We start from the raw sequence: 15,454 nt of genomic DNA, 5'->3' as shown, positions 1-15,454 counted from the left end.
TGCTCGAGCAAATTGATGAACAACAGGACGACAGTGCTACTAGTGCTACAGTGCTATCCACTTACTTATGGATCAACCTTAAGTACTTTGTTTTACCATAAGGCAAAACTGAAAGTATTTACAATTTGATCTTTTACAGAAAAGGTCTTCCCAAATGACCTTGCTGCACGGTAGAAGCTAGGTCATGGGGCCTGAGAGCTATAATGTCGGGTAGGGCCAGACACTTGACTTGTACACAACCGACATGGGATCAATCTGGGGGTTGAACCACATATGTTTCCCTGAGCCTGCTAAGAGTAATCCCCTAACCTCTATGGGTGTGTCCATAACAAAACAAAACAAAAAAAGCTAGGTTGTGGACATCAAGTTCCAGCTTGCAAAAGGAAAGGAACACATATCCATGGTTATAAGGTCTGCGCTGGAGAGAAGCACATATCAATTCTCTCGTGTCCTACTCAGTCACATACCTTCACACAGAGGTGAGGAGGTTAGGAAGGGAGTCTCTGGCTGAACGGTGAAGGATCTACCTAAATCTTCCTTCCAGTGAAACAGAAAGAGGATTGACACTGGAGGACAGCTAAGAGCCTGTATGCATGGCGGGTTTATCTTATCCATGTGCCTCAACCTCACTCATTAAAGGAGCGTTGAGCCAATGGTGTGTCGACCGCCATCCCAGAGCCAAGTGGTCACATATATCACAACATAGAAATGTAGTTTAAATTACAAATTAAAAAAAGATTGCATTCTTACATGCATTGACACAAACATACCTGTCAGAAGTCTCTATGGACCTTCTCAGAAAGCATAATTGGTGTTAAAGGTGGCACTAGTGCATGCACCAAGACAGATGCAGATAGGTGCTGATTTCTTCAAGGGTTCCTGTAGATAGCACAGTAGTTAGGGCACACACCTACCATGCAACTGACTCAAATCAATTATTGGCTAGTATATGGTCCCCTGAGCACCTTTGCATATGGTCCTGGAACTCTGTCCCAGCCCTCTTGCCGCAGTACTGATGAGGTCTGAGCAGCACTACCTCCAGCTTGCATTCAACCTTTTGACTAAGAATTGAAAGTGGGGCCTCTGGGCCTCCTAAATATTATTTGGGCCTCCTAAATACTAAATACCCCTCCTATCGGTCGGGATGGGAGATGTGTGCTGAAAGTAGATAAAGGACCAAACATGATAACCACTCAGTATCTGTATTGCAAACCATAATGCCCAAAAAGTAGAGAGAGAGTATGGGGGTAATTCTCTGCCATAGAGGTAGCGGGAGGGTGGAAAAGGGGGGTATACTGGGGAGATTTTCGGTGGGAAATGTGCACTGGTGGAGGGATGGGTGTTTGATCATTGTATGATTGTAACTCAAACATGAAAGCTTGTAACTGCGTCTCAGAGTGATTCAGTAAAATAAATAAATAAACACATAAATAAATAAATAATAAATATAAAAGAGTGATAACCCCTCTTCCCAGTCCCACACACAAAGAAAGATAAAAACAAAACTAACCAAACAAAAGATCATCCAAAAATATTATATTGTGTTCCACAAACACAGACAGAAGAACTTTGAGATTCATTTAAAAAGTATTGTCCAATACAAAATATGGTAAAATCTCCCAACCATGCACCATTTAAGAAAAAGACAAAGACAGTTTGTGTTGTATGTGTAAAAAGATCTAATGACTAGTCACAACTTCCACAGGGAACTTTACAGTCCATTTGTTCTACTACCATGTGAAATTAGAAGTAGAAAAGGCATCTAAGCTCATCTTTCTGCTAACATGGTTCCATGCAGCAAGTTTTAGTATCTTTTCCCTTTCAACTTGAAGTGTCTGAGCAATGTGCTCTCCTCATCCTTCTAAAGGTAATTCAAAGTCCTGTGGGAGGTTTTCCCAATTCTTGAGGTATAAAAAGCAATAAAACAAGGAATAAAAAGATAAAAGCTCATACTTCTATTTTCACATCTTTTTTCACTCACATGAGCATGCATTTTTTATTACATGCATTTATTAAATTTATGTATTTTTCTTTATTGGTGAGAAGGGATTGGGGGCAGACCACGTCTGTCCGTGCTCAGGGCTTACTTCTGGCTCTGTTCTCAGGGATCACTCTTGGTGAGGCTTGGGGGATCATATGTGCTGCAATGGAGCAAACCTGGGCCAGCTGTGTGTATGGCAAGTGCCTTACCCACTGCACGATCTTTCCAGCCCCTGTGCACTTTGCTTATAAGAATCAGTTATTGCTGATGTCAGTGAGACCCAGCCCTGTCAGAGTGCACCATCAAATACAGGAGACCTACCAGAGGAATAAAAAAATTTCACTGATGGTAGAGGAGGAACATTTGGTGAGGAAAAATGGTAAGATTTAGAAATACAATGCAGGAAAGAATAACAAGTGGAAGTAAGGCAAAAGTGAGAGCAGTTAAGTAGGAGATCATTAAAGCATGACTGGTGATAAATTTTAATATGTGCCCTTGCTAGGGTAGATTGGTTAGAAATGTAGCAAGGAAGTAGATCAGAAAAATAAATGATACTGATATTCACAGTTATGTCAGTGGCTAGGATGCATTATGAGAAATGAATCAATAAAAGATTTAATTGTGTGAACATCATGGAGTGAACCTATACAACCTACAGGTCTTATAGTCTACCCCACACCTAGGATATATATAGGAACCACTGTTTTATATAGCTAACAAACTATATATACATACATAGAGTTTCATACATATGCCTATATATATAGTTTGTTATTGGCCAAAGTGTCATTATGCAGAACACAATTATATTAGTTACGTAACTGAAGTGTTCTGAAGAGGGGAGCTATAATTTAATCAGGAAAAAAATTTAGAATGATTTAATCACAGCGTGATTTCAAAAACAGGTTGAAGATAAGGAGACTAGTTAGTAACTAGTTAGGATTGTTGCTAGGAAAAGACAGATGCAAAATGTTAAAAGTAGGAACAAATTTAAGGAATTATTTTTCCTATGTTGAACACGATTCAATTGCTTATCTTAAAGATGCCACCACCAATTTTTTTTTAAATTGTGAAGCAAGAAATATAAGAAGACTGACAAAAAAAATGAATAGCTGACATTGATACAACAAAAATAGCTCTCTAGAAATGCATTTGAATTTTAATTGCTTAATTCAATATTTATGTGGATTTAAAACTATATTGTAAGCTAAGAAAGGCAGAACAATAGAAATTTTGATAAGGGTGCAAATAGAAGTGTATTCCTCTAGTAAAGAGGATAGAGACAAAGAAAGGAAATTAGTTTCCTCCTAGTTTCTTCATACTTACTCCAAATTAGATGGACTGGAGAAGACAGTCTATTTAATTTCATTGTTAATTTTGGCCAACAATTTTTGTGTATAACAAAATGAATCCACTTTAAGTTTACAGTTTGATAAACTTTGCCAAAGCACATGCCAGTGTTAGCAATGCCATAATCTAAGTATAGATTATTTTGTCAACTCCCCATATTTCCTCATGACTCCACAGTCAACTCAGGCAACTGCTGACCTGACTTTGTGACTAATTAACTCTGCATATAAATGCTATCAAATTTTTCATATTCGTTTCTCTCTAGCTGTTTTTTGCTCAAAAAGTTGTTTCATGTTTGAGTTTATTCCTTTTTATTGCTGAGTCAGTTGTGCACATAATACAAAAATCACAAATGTCTGTTCATCTATAAATGGATATTTGACTTGTTTCAAATTTTGTGTTATTACGAATAAGGTTAATGCAAACATTAGTGCATCAGTCTTTTTTGTGTCCATAGGTTTCAATTCTCTTGGGTAAATGAACAAGCCAGAGTTATATGGTTAATTTTATAAGAATCTGACAAATTATATTCTAAAGAAGTTATAGTAGTTTATATTTCCAACCACTGCTGTATTAGAGTTCTATTTTCTCTACAATCTTTCCAACCTTTCACCTTGTTTATCTTTTTAAACTTTAAGATTCAATAGTTTGTATTAGTCTCTCATTATTAATATAATGTCTTTAGTTCTTTTGTAGTTAATCACATGCACAGTTTTTATTTCCTTATTAGTCTCATACATGTATACCTGTAGAGTGCTCATTTAAATTATCCATCTATCTATATTGCCATTTGTATTATTTTGGACTGAGAGTTTATATGTACATATAATAATACAATGGTTATATAAAGTATAAATAATTTCTTCTAATATGTGACTTGATTTTAGTTTAGTGTTATTTTTAAAAGAACATGAGGATTCAATTTTTAAAATGTTGAATTTACTCATTTTTAAGGCTAAGATTATACTCTGTCTATAAAATAGTTTCCTACTGTCAAATAATAAACTTTTATGTTTTCTTCTAGAAGTTTGATATCTTTCTATTTTATCAAAGGTCTCATTTGTGTTTATATTTATGTACAGTATGGCTTGGGGTGAGGAATCACATTTTTTCTCAATATCCAGATGTGCCAGCACTATTGAGTCACAATACTACATTTTTCTCATCAAATTACCTTGGTACTTTTATTAAAAAAATCAATGCATTTATAAATGCTGATCTCTAAACTTAGTATTCCATTCAAATGATCTATTTGTCCTTACAGAAAAACCATTTTGTCTTCATTGTGTAGTTTTGACATAAACCTTGAAATCAGAAAATGGGAATTTGCCCAATTTCTTTTTCCTTTAAAGGAGGCCACACCTAATGAGAAAGAGGGCAGGGCCACTCTGGGTGCTGTGTGGCCTCCAAGTCAGAGCCTGATGTTTTTATACTTGATTTCATATGTGCAGGGCTATACTAAATGATGCTGGGGATGGGGGGTCACCTAGTAATAGGATCAGAATCAGGGTATCACATATTTTAGGCATGTGTTCCACCATGTGGGTTGATCCTTCCTTCCTAAAAATATATACATATATTTTAAAAAATAACTTTGGTGATTCTAGGCCTATTACACTTCTGTATATGTATTCAAATCAGACAATCCATTTTTTACCAAGAGGGCCTCTAATTACTTCCTTTGACTGTACCCTGAATCTACAGATCAACTTGGATACAATTGCCATTCTAACAGAAGTTTTCTAGTCAATCATTCATAAAAATTTACCCCTAAGTATTTTGAACAGTCATCTCAGAAGTTGACTACTGAAGATGCATTTATAAATGCTGATCTCTAAACTTAGTATTCCATTGACTACTTGCCCATCTTCTAATTTTCATCAGTCTAATATCCAGAATAACAATTCCTTCAAATTATATGTGGTGGAGGAAGAGTGGTGGTGGTGGTGGTGGTGGTGGTGGTGGTGGTGGTGGTGGTGGTGGTGGTGGTGGTGGTGGTAGTGGTTTGGTTTGGGGATGGAGGAGGACATTAATTCTCAACTAGAAATATTTTCAGTTGTCAGATAATTCTTTGACATCTTGGGAAAAAAAATAAACTTGCCAAAATCTCATTCTATCTCAACTTTAAAGAATATCAATATATATACATATGAGGAAGTCGGCAGAAGTGAAATTTCCCAGTGTCAAAATAAAGCTACACACCAAGGTAATTAGGTCCTTAAAGTTGAAAGAAGCTCTTTAACCCAGTTTGTATTCTACATTTAAGTTACCACTAAAAATTTATCTCATTAATCCCATTAATGGGCACTTTGAAAATTTTCCTATGACTGAATATTTCATTTAGCAGAATTCCCATAGTTGGCCTGAATCAGCAGGAACATTTGTGCAATTACAGTGTGCTTGTAGGAGGCTTAAAGATTTAAAGTGAAGAGAAATGTTTATCAGCAGAGTTTTACCTAGATGGACAAAATTCTCTTGAAAACACTTTTGGGAAATCTAACTACCTCACAGCTCCTTTTACTTTCCACACAAAAATATTGATGACACAGATCAAACTAAATTTCTAAACCACTAAATAGTCTCTTGTTTTCCCCCTTGCCAAATTCCCTAATGGGTATTTTATAAATTTTCCTTAATTTAAAAAATAGATCACTCAAAATAATTAAATTATAAATATAATATTAATATATTGACATATAGAATACTTTTATTATATCTTTTTCATAACCATCACATTCAATAGAAAGGATTTGTCTTTATTACTCAATCAGGAAATGAACACTAATTTAAAAAAGTCAAAGAGCATTCAATAATATTATATAAAATCTGAGTTGGTGTATTTTTCCCCCTTTCTTTTATTTTATCCTCCTATTTTAAACTTTGAGTTTTAAAAGAAACACTCAAAAAAACATAAATATCCAAGAAATGCTAACAATAACTACAATAGGTTATTTAATCTTTATTTGCAAAATATGTAATTCTGTAACTTAGATATCTGCAAATTCAGTACTACAGTTCCCACTTTACAAAGAAACTGGAGTTCCTGGAATGTTTTACCCTTTCCAAAGGCCTCATGGCCAACTGAGATGAGATTCAAATCATCAAACCACATCTCTATCACACAGATGCCTTGAAACTAAAAATATTTACTTAACGAATTCAGAGTAAAATTTGAAAACAGTAAATTTCACTATGTAATTTAGCAGATCTTCATATTTGCACCTATTTAAGGAGTTGCATAGGAATTTGCACTGTCACTGTCACTGTCATCCCGTTGCTCATCGATTTGTTCGAGCGGGCACCAGTAACATCTCTCATTGTGAGACTTATTTATTACTGCTTTTGGCATATCCAATATGCTACAGGTAGTTTGCCAGGCTCTTCCGTGTGGGCGTGATACTCTCAGTAGCTTACCGGGCTCTCCAAGAGGGGTGGAGGAATCGAACACGGGTTGGCCGAGTGAAAGGCGAATGCCCTACTGCTGTGCTATCGCTCCAACCCTAATAGAAAATATTGTGTCATGCAAAGAGCATGAATGAGAGAGCATGGAAAACTAGATTAGATCAAAACCTCAAAAAGCACATTTTCTCAAGCCAGAGGAAACTTTAACCTGCTTCTTTATGATTAGTGTAAATATTAGACTTCATACTTTTTAAAGTACATTCAACTGCAGACATGCATGCACACATGTGCGCGCACACACACACACACACACACACACACACACACACACAGGGCATGCCCCTTTTTGCCTGTTATGGGAATAGTATTTTCTTTCCCTTTTCTACATAAAAGATCTCCTTTCTTATCAATTTTTACTAGAATCTCTAGAACCATCCTTATTTATAAAGAATCAGAAAGGATCGAACTGTTCCTGGTGTCACACTTTTCCATAAGACTTATGTGGACTGAGGGACTAGAGAAATAGCACAGCGGGTAGGGCGTTTGCCTTGCATGTGGCTGACCCAGGTTGGATTCCTCGGGCCCTCTCAGAGAGCCTGGCAAGCTACCGAAAGTATCCCACCCACACGGCAGAACCTGGCAAGCTACCCATGGTGTATTTGATATGCCAAAAACAGTAACAAGAAGTTTCACAATGGAGACATTAATGTTGCCTGCTCAAGCAACTCAATGAACAACAGGTTGACAGTGCTAGACAGTGCTATGTGGACCGAAGCCTTTGGAAGAAGCTTCTGTAGCAGGTATATGGCTTGGAGTAGTGGAATTGAGATGGTCACAGAAGGAAGATGGAAGAATGAGTATATATTGGTACTTTTACCATAGATCCCTGGAAAGCTCACATTGCTCATGGCCCTGTACTATGACTGTTACTAGTTGGAACCTCCAGGCTGAAGGCTATGGCTCCAAAATGGATATCATCAAGTTTAAGTCCAAAGAGGCTTAAGCTTACAGATCTAGAAGCAGCCTAGCAAAACCACTCCATAGATGCTCCCAAAGAATACCCAGAAAACACCGCTTAAATCTTTCCACTTATTCTCTTTTGTTGTCACCAGTCACTGTATCACTGTATCACTGTCGTCCCGTTGCTCATTGCTTTACTCAAGTGAGGAACAGTAACGTCTTCATTCGTCCCTGTCATGTTCAGGGTCAGAGGAATGAGGCCCATTATTTTACTGTTTTTGGCATATTGAATACGCCACAGGTAGCTTGCAAGGCTCTGTTATGCGAGATTCTGCATCGCTCTCTTCTGGGAGCTTTGTTTCATAGTCTCTGGATCTTGGCCGTTGATGAGATTCCATGTTGCGGGGAGGGGGGGAGAGCAGGTTGTGGGTGTGTCTCCTAAGGTACTGGAAAAATTGGGATCTGAGTGGAGGAGGCCCAGTTCCGATCCAAGCAGGCTTGGATATCTCAGCCACGGGTCCCCGCATACCTGAGTTCCTCTGTTGGTTCCCTCATGGGTAATGTTGTCACCAGTATGCAGTAAAACCTCCTCAATGCCCCAGATATGTCTTATTGGGCAAAAAGAGAGAGATGGGGGTAGACAACACAAAATCTGAATGACTGGTAATTTACCAAAAGAAATGGTGATTGCAAAGAAACTGTTATACCAGTCCTTTTCAAAATTTTGAATAGTCTGTCTACGTAAGCCAAAAGGATACATATAAATGTTTAGTGGTAGAAATAATTCCAATGGATGAGTATAAGATGGCCCTTCTAATCAGTAGGCTGGGACATATGAGGAAGATCAAATAAACCTCTAAGAAATAGGTGCCACATTTTCTTGACATATTTGAGTTTTGTTTGGATTATTTTGTGGTCTCACTACACATTTAAAATTTGAGTTCATTGAAGATTGAAAGGGACAAATGAGGAACTACCATTTTTCATAAATACTGAAGTTTTTCTGAGTACATAACCCACTCAATTCTTTATTTGGTTTGTTTATAAAGAATATTCATAACAGTTAAAGATAGTTGGGTGACCATTTATTTTCATCCATGAACATTTTATTTTAGTTTAGTTGTCAACATATAGGAAAAATAAAAGCTCACATCAAAGAAGCAATATAATCTGAAAATTAAACATTAAGGGAAAAGGCATTACTTAAAGTATGGGGCTTTTACTGTCAGAGTTTGTGTCTAAAGTAGAAAGCCAGAGGGAAAAAAGCAGTTCCGCTGTGAACTGCCAAGGGAATTGTCTTTATTGTGCCAAATGTTCCAGATGCTTTTCGTACAAAAAGACTTCATTTCCTGCTTCCTCTTGTTTATTTCCATGCATATAACTCGCGGCAGCAAAGCACTGTAACAGGTACTTCACTGATCCACTGAATAAGTTCTTAGATCATCTTATTTAACATTTTAAGCCGAGCAGTACAAATTTGCCATCTCCTTCTCTCTCTCTCTTTTCCCCCTTAAGCCATGAAATTGAAGCTTCTGTTTAACCCATTTAAAATTAATTATGACATTTATTACGAAGTGACCCAAGCTTTATGGATGAAACCAATCTAAGTTTGTCAAACAAATGTTTCAAAATGAATCTGTATTTGTATAAAGGGCTATTTGTCCTGAAAAAGACATCTTATTTCAGATACATATCAACATATATATGTCTGTGTGTTTCAAGACATAATTGCTGAATGTGGTAATATTTATTACATGTTTATGAGTCACACTCTATTTGGTATCCTTATAAAGGTATACTCTGTAATCCTGGAAACTTAATTTCACTCTGAAGGCAAAATGGAAGAATGTCCAGATTTTTTTGGTGGGATGGTTGGCCTGGGTGTTGGGCTACATTCAGGCCAGATCAGGATTTATTTGTGCCTCTATCCTCAGGAATGGCTTCTGGCAGTGCTCTGGAGACACATATAGTGCACTGCATTGGAGCCAGCAGAGCAGTATCCACAACAGTATGCGTGTATCTTACCTCCTAGACTATCTCTCAAGCCCCAGTGTTCACTTATCTTGTTGATTGGGTGGCTTAAAGATCTATGGAGGAAATGTTGGTGCAATGAGGATGTAACTGAGGCAACAGAATTTGTTATCAAATTGGATATATTGACAGTGAGAATTCAGGGATAACTGTCTGGTTTCTAGTTTGCGGATCAAGTGATGCCATTCACTGAAATTGAAAATGTTAGTAGAGCAGTCTCCACATTACCCCAGAAGTGAGATGGAGAGGAGCTCTTACTCACAGAAAGGTACTTGGTCTGAGAAAACTATCCACAGTCCATTTTCAGAGCCCCAGTGGATTTTCTGTTTTAGTTTGGTTGGGGTTCTTGAGCCACACCCAGCAGTGCTCAGGTTTTACTCTGGGCTCTGAGTTCAAGGATCATTCATAGTGCAGCTCAGGGGATTAAATCGGGTGTTGGAGATTGCCAGAGATTGAACCACTGTCAATGTGTAAGGCTATGTGTAAGGCAAACACTTTACCCAGGTTAGTATTTATTGCTCAGTACTTGATCAACTGGGTCTGACAGTTCAATACTTACCAGGTTCTCTCCTGCAGGGCTCAGTGGCTATGCAGCGCTGGGAATCAACCTCAGGTCCTTGTGCAGTGAAGCCATGTGCCTGACCCTTGAGCTATCTCCCTAGTGCCAGTGGTTTTTTTCCAAATGGAAATGTTTGGCTTTGCTTCAGAACCTGCTAAATATAAAACTGTTTAGTAGCAAATCATCGTGTAGTGAGGAAAGTCTTTTAGGAAGAGGATTCTGACCTTGGATTAATACTGCAACACAGGCCAGCCCACCTGGTGAGCGGATGCTTTTGAATCAATTCTGATTATTAAAGTGTGTTCTCAAAGTTAAGCATACTGACTATAGAGCCAGGTGGCTTGGATTTCACCTCAAGCTTTTGCACCTGCAGCTTTTTAGGGAGAAAAGTCACATGACTGAACTCTCCATACCTCATCTTCATTATCCAATAAATTGTAAAATCTTCCCTTCTCCCCGCCCTGATGAGGCCCTGAGTTGCCACCCACGAATGGCTTCTCTGGCTTCTGAACAGCCATGGCCCCAGAGGCACATGAACCAATCTCAGAACCCAGTGGCTTCTGGCAAAAATGCATCTGAACTGAGCATTAAACTACTGCGCCGTGCCACCCTCGGTGGGAAAAGGTGTTTGTTCCTTTTGTCTTTTCCTCCCAGTGACATGGTGGCTGCCACCTTTTCAGAGTCTATTGGACAGCCAGGTATGAGACTGCAGTGACGAGATACATGGGGCCTCACAGGACAGGGGTGTAATCGGCCGTTCTCCCTGCCCCGACGAGGCCCCAACAAGGCCCCGACGAGGCCCCAACAAGGCCCTGAGTTGCCACCCAAGAACGGCTCCTCTGGCTCCTGAATGGTCATGATCCCAGAGGCACACAAGCCAATCTTGGAACCCAGAAGCTTCTGGCAGAAATCCCTCCATACTTATTACTAAAATAACAGAAATTCAAAATCACATGGCCACTATCGCAGCTGCATGACATCATATGCTCTTCATAATCAGCAACAGAAAATAAATTATCTAATGATGCCTTTTTGGCAGGTCTGATTGTTGGGGAAAATTCCAAATAATAATGGTGGGTCTTTTGCCAAAATATTGAATGTGATCAAAGTAGAGAGAGAGTAAAGTGGAAATCATCTGCCACACAGGCATGGGGAGGGGTGTGATAGGGGGTATACTGGGGTTCTTGGTGGTAGAAAATGTGCACTGGTGAAGGGATGGGTGTTTGATAATTGTATGACTGAGGCTTAAACTGGAAAGCTTTGTAACTGTTCTCACAATGATTCAATAAAAAATAAAATTTATCATTTTCTATCCAGATCACCTATTATAAAATCTATAATTTTCCTTACCACAGTGTTCAGTTGTAAGCATTGAAACATATAAAGGCAAATGACCTGTAATGAATGTTAGTAAAAAAATTAAAATACTTAGTTTTATGAAATCAAAGAGAACGTGTGTGTGTTTATGTGTGTGTGTCATTCTTAAAGTATAAATCATCAAATAAGACCCAAGACTTCTGGTAACTCCAGAGCTTTTAATTTCATAGTATAAGATACCTACAGTATATAACCTTGCAAAAAAATTTATTTAGCATAATATTACTTCTAGTTCTGATTATAACAAATTAGCTGACTGGGAAGAAGTCTTGGGGGTCAGCAGCCTTATGTATACAAGGCCCCAAGTTTGATCTCTGACATTACATTCCCTGCCCCACCTAAGAACAGCTAGGGGTAGTCCTGCTAGCCTCTGAGCACTGTGAGGGTAGCCCTGGAGGCCCCAGCACTAGTATACCTGAGCAGTGCTGTATATGGAGACCTAGCATTGATCTTCTTGGCCTAGTTGGCCAATTACCATGGGAATTGGTCCCTATTCACTGTGTGGGAGACCCCTCCAAAGAAGATCCTCCTCTAAAAAATTAAAGAAAAGGAATAGTGATAAGAAAGCTGCCATACACTGGTGGAGGAATGTAAACGAAATGCAAACATGAAAGTTCATGAGTTTGTAACTGTACTTCACTAATTCACTAATGATTCACTAATAAAAAAGAAAGAAAGAAAGAAAGAAAGAAAGAAAGAAAGAAAGAAAGAAAGAAAGAAAGAAAGAAAGAAGAGAAAAAGAGAAAGAAAGAAAGAGAGAAAGAGAGAAAGAAAGAAAGAAAGAAAGAAAGAAAGAAAGAAAGAAAGAAAGAAAGAAAGAAAGAAAGAAAGAAAGAAAGAAGAAAGATAAAGAAAAAAAGAAGAAAGAGAAAGAAAGAGAAAAAGGAAGAAAGAAAGAAAGAAAGAAAGAAAGAAAGAAAGAAAGAAAGAAAGAAAGAAAGAAAGAAAGAAAGAAAGAAAGAAAGAAAGAAAAAGAAAGAAGGAAAGAAAGAACGTTCCCATTTAAAAATAATGTTTTTTCTGGGGTGGTGTGGTGCTTGACCTTGTGCTTGTCAGGGGTCACACTCCTTAGTTCTGGTGCTTACACCTGTTGTGGTTGCAGGACTGCCAGCATTTGCACTTTTTCCCCATGGGAATCTGCACATTTGTAGTTGTGGCGTTTGCCAGGATCTCACGCCCTTAGGTGGGAGGTTTACATTTCTAAGTACAGTGTGACCAGAAGTCATTTGTGATGCCAGAGATCAGACTTCAGAGCTGCCAGATCCCACAGCTGAGATGGTTTTCTGGACACCCAGTGGCACTGGGCTTGGTCTCTGGCCTTCTGTTCACACTGCACAGTCTAATCTCACCCTGGAGACATTTCCCAGGCCTTTTTAGCTCAAACAACCTTATTTATAGAAGAACTTGAGTTGATGTTTTTGTTTCTTATTTTCTGTCATGTTAAAAATAATTGATTACTCTTATGCACACATGCATGCGTGTGTGTGTGTGTGTGTGTGTGTGTGTGTGTGTGTGTGTGTGTGTGATGTATGCTGGGAATTGAATCCAGGGCCTCAAGCATGCACGGCAAGTCCTATACCAGCAAACAAACCAAGGCTTCCTTGTACTTTAAACACATCTTTCTACTAATGTGTGATTTTTATAATATAGTAACATTGGGCTGGAGCAATAGCACAGCGATTGGGCGTTCGCCTTTCACGTGGCCTACCTGAGTTCGATTCCTCCGCCCCTCTCGGAGAGCCCGGCAAGCTACCGAGAGTATCGAGCCCACACGTTAGAGCCTGGCAAGCTACCCGTGCGTATTGGATATGCCAAAAACATTAACAATAAGTCTCTCAATGACAGACGTTACTGGTGCCCGCTCGAACAAATTGATGAGCAACGGAATGACAGTGACAGTAACATTGAAGGACTGGAGTGATAGCACAGCAGGCAGGGCCTTTGCCTTGCATGTGGCCGACCAGGGTTTGATTCCTCCACTCGGAGAGCCCGGCAAGCTACCGCAAGTATCTCACCCACACGGCAGAGCCTCACAAGCTACCCGTGGTGTATTCGATATGCCAAAAGTAGTAACAACTAGTCTCACAATGAAGATGTTACTGGTGCCCACTCAAGCAACTAGATGAGCAACAGGATGACAGTGATACAGTGACAGTGTTAGGTGATCTTTCACTGAGATACAAATAATAAAGCTTAAAAATAAAAGTTTTCTTCTTTCGTTAAGAATTACTATTGATATTATCCAGGCCAGGATGTGGTTCAAATAGCACAGCATGCATGGGTTTGATCTCTGACAGGACACATTTCCTGCAAAGCCATGCTGAGTGTGGCTTTCACAATACCGGCCCAAAAAATACCAGTAGTGTCCTTAAAAAAAAAAATAAGATCATTTCCTGATCCTGATCAAAGGCTTGAGATCTGTCTCACACTCCAATTCTCTGCTGGCAGAGAAAGGAAACAACTTCAAAATTTATTAAGAAAGTATTAAAGGAGCTATATTGCAATATTCATTACATTCATGGCAAGGGAAGTTTTTTGATACCAACATGTCATAAAATTATTTGCATATCTGGTGGTCTTTTAAAATTAAAATTTCATTGACATTTTAAGTAAAGGTTAAAATGTTTGTTTCAAGCTATAAAACTGTTAAAAATAAGATAGATTGAGTTCTATTGAAACAGACATCACATAACATCTTTTGTAAAGAAACATCTCCTTTGTTTCTAGAACACTAGCAGTTACTATAAAGGAGTGTGTTAAATATGTCCTGGCATATCATCTCACTCAAGTCCTTTTAGGAATTCATGAAGTAAATACTTCCAAAGAGAGACTGGAGGCCCTGAGACTTCACATGATGTACCTAAAGTGAATTATAGTGATGATGTTGTCATATCGACTCCTCTAAAACCTCAAAGTCACCTCTCTTCCTTGAAAACAAAATGCCTCTTTGCTCTTACTTTATATCTTTTCCAGGCTTTATCTTTAACTTTTCTTTTCACAACAGATAAATCATCCATTCAAAGATCTCAGACAACCTCAGTGTTGCAAGGAGAGCACTCAGATCTCATTTGCTTCCTCTCATCTACAAAATTTTTGCTTATTTCACTAGCCTTTTCCTTTACCAAAGCTGAGAGTTGAGAGAGATTCATCATTTGAAAATAGAATCATTTCATATACTTTAGTAGCACTGTAGCACTGTTGTCCTGTTGTTCATCGATTTGCTCAAATGGGCACCAGTAACGTCTCCATTGTGAGACTTGTTACTGTTTTTGGCATATCGAATATGCCACAGGTAGTTTGCCAGGCTCTGCCGTGCTGGCGGGATACTCTCGGTAGCTTGCTGGGCTCTCTGAGAGGGACAGAGGAATCGAACTGGGTTGGCTGCATGCAAGGCAAATGCCCTACCCACTGTGCTATCGCTTTCCTAATCATCAATTAATAAATAAAATGAACCTTTCCACAGGAGCGCTCGGTGTGTCCCAGGTGAGGGGCTGCCACCTCCAGCCACTGTCACCGAGCAACCCCACCACTCACAAGGCTGAGACCTCGGAGGTTCAGGATGCTCAGAGGGACCAGTTGGTGGTCAGCGAGAAAATCAGCTATCAAGACCCCCTGTTCCCCTGAATATCTGCTTCCCTGTTCCTCCTTCGCTCCCTCTGTGATTTTATTTTGTCCCAGAATATACTCCAGTAGTGCTGAATATATATACTGTTACAAAAATAGAATATCAACTATTTTAGAGAAATTAACTCAGTCTTCCTAAGTGGTTAAGTCAAATCCATGCTGGATTTTTA

This window comes from Sorex araneus, chromosome 4 (genome assembly GCF_027595985.1).
Source record: "Sorex araneus isolate mSorAra2 chromosome 4, mSorAra2.pri, whole genome shotgun sequence".
NCBI lineage: Eukaryota > Metazoa > Chordata > Mammalia > Eulipotyphla > Soricidae > Sorex > Sorex araneus.
The sequence above is the reverse complement of the archived record's forward strand: the minus strand, read 5'-3'. Positions refer to the sequence as shown.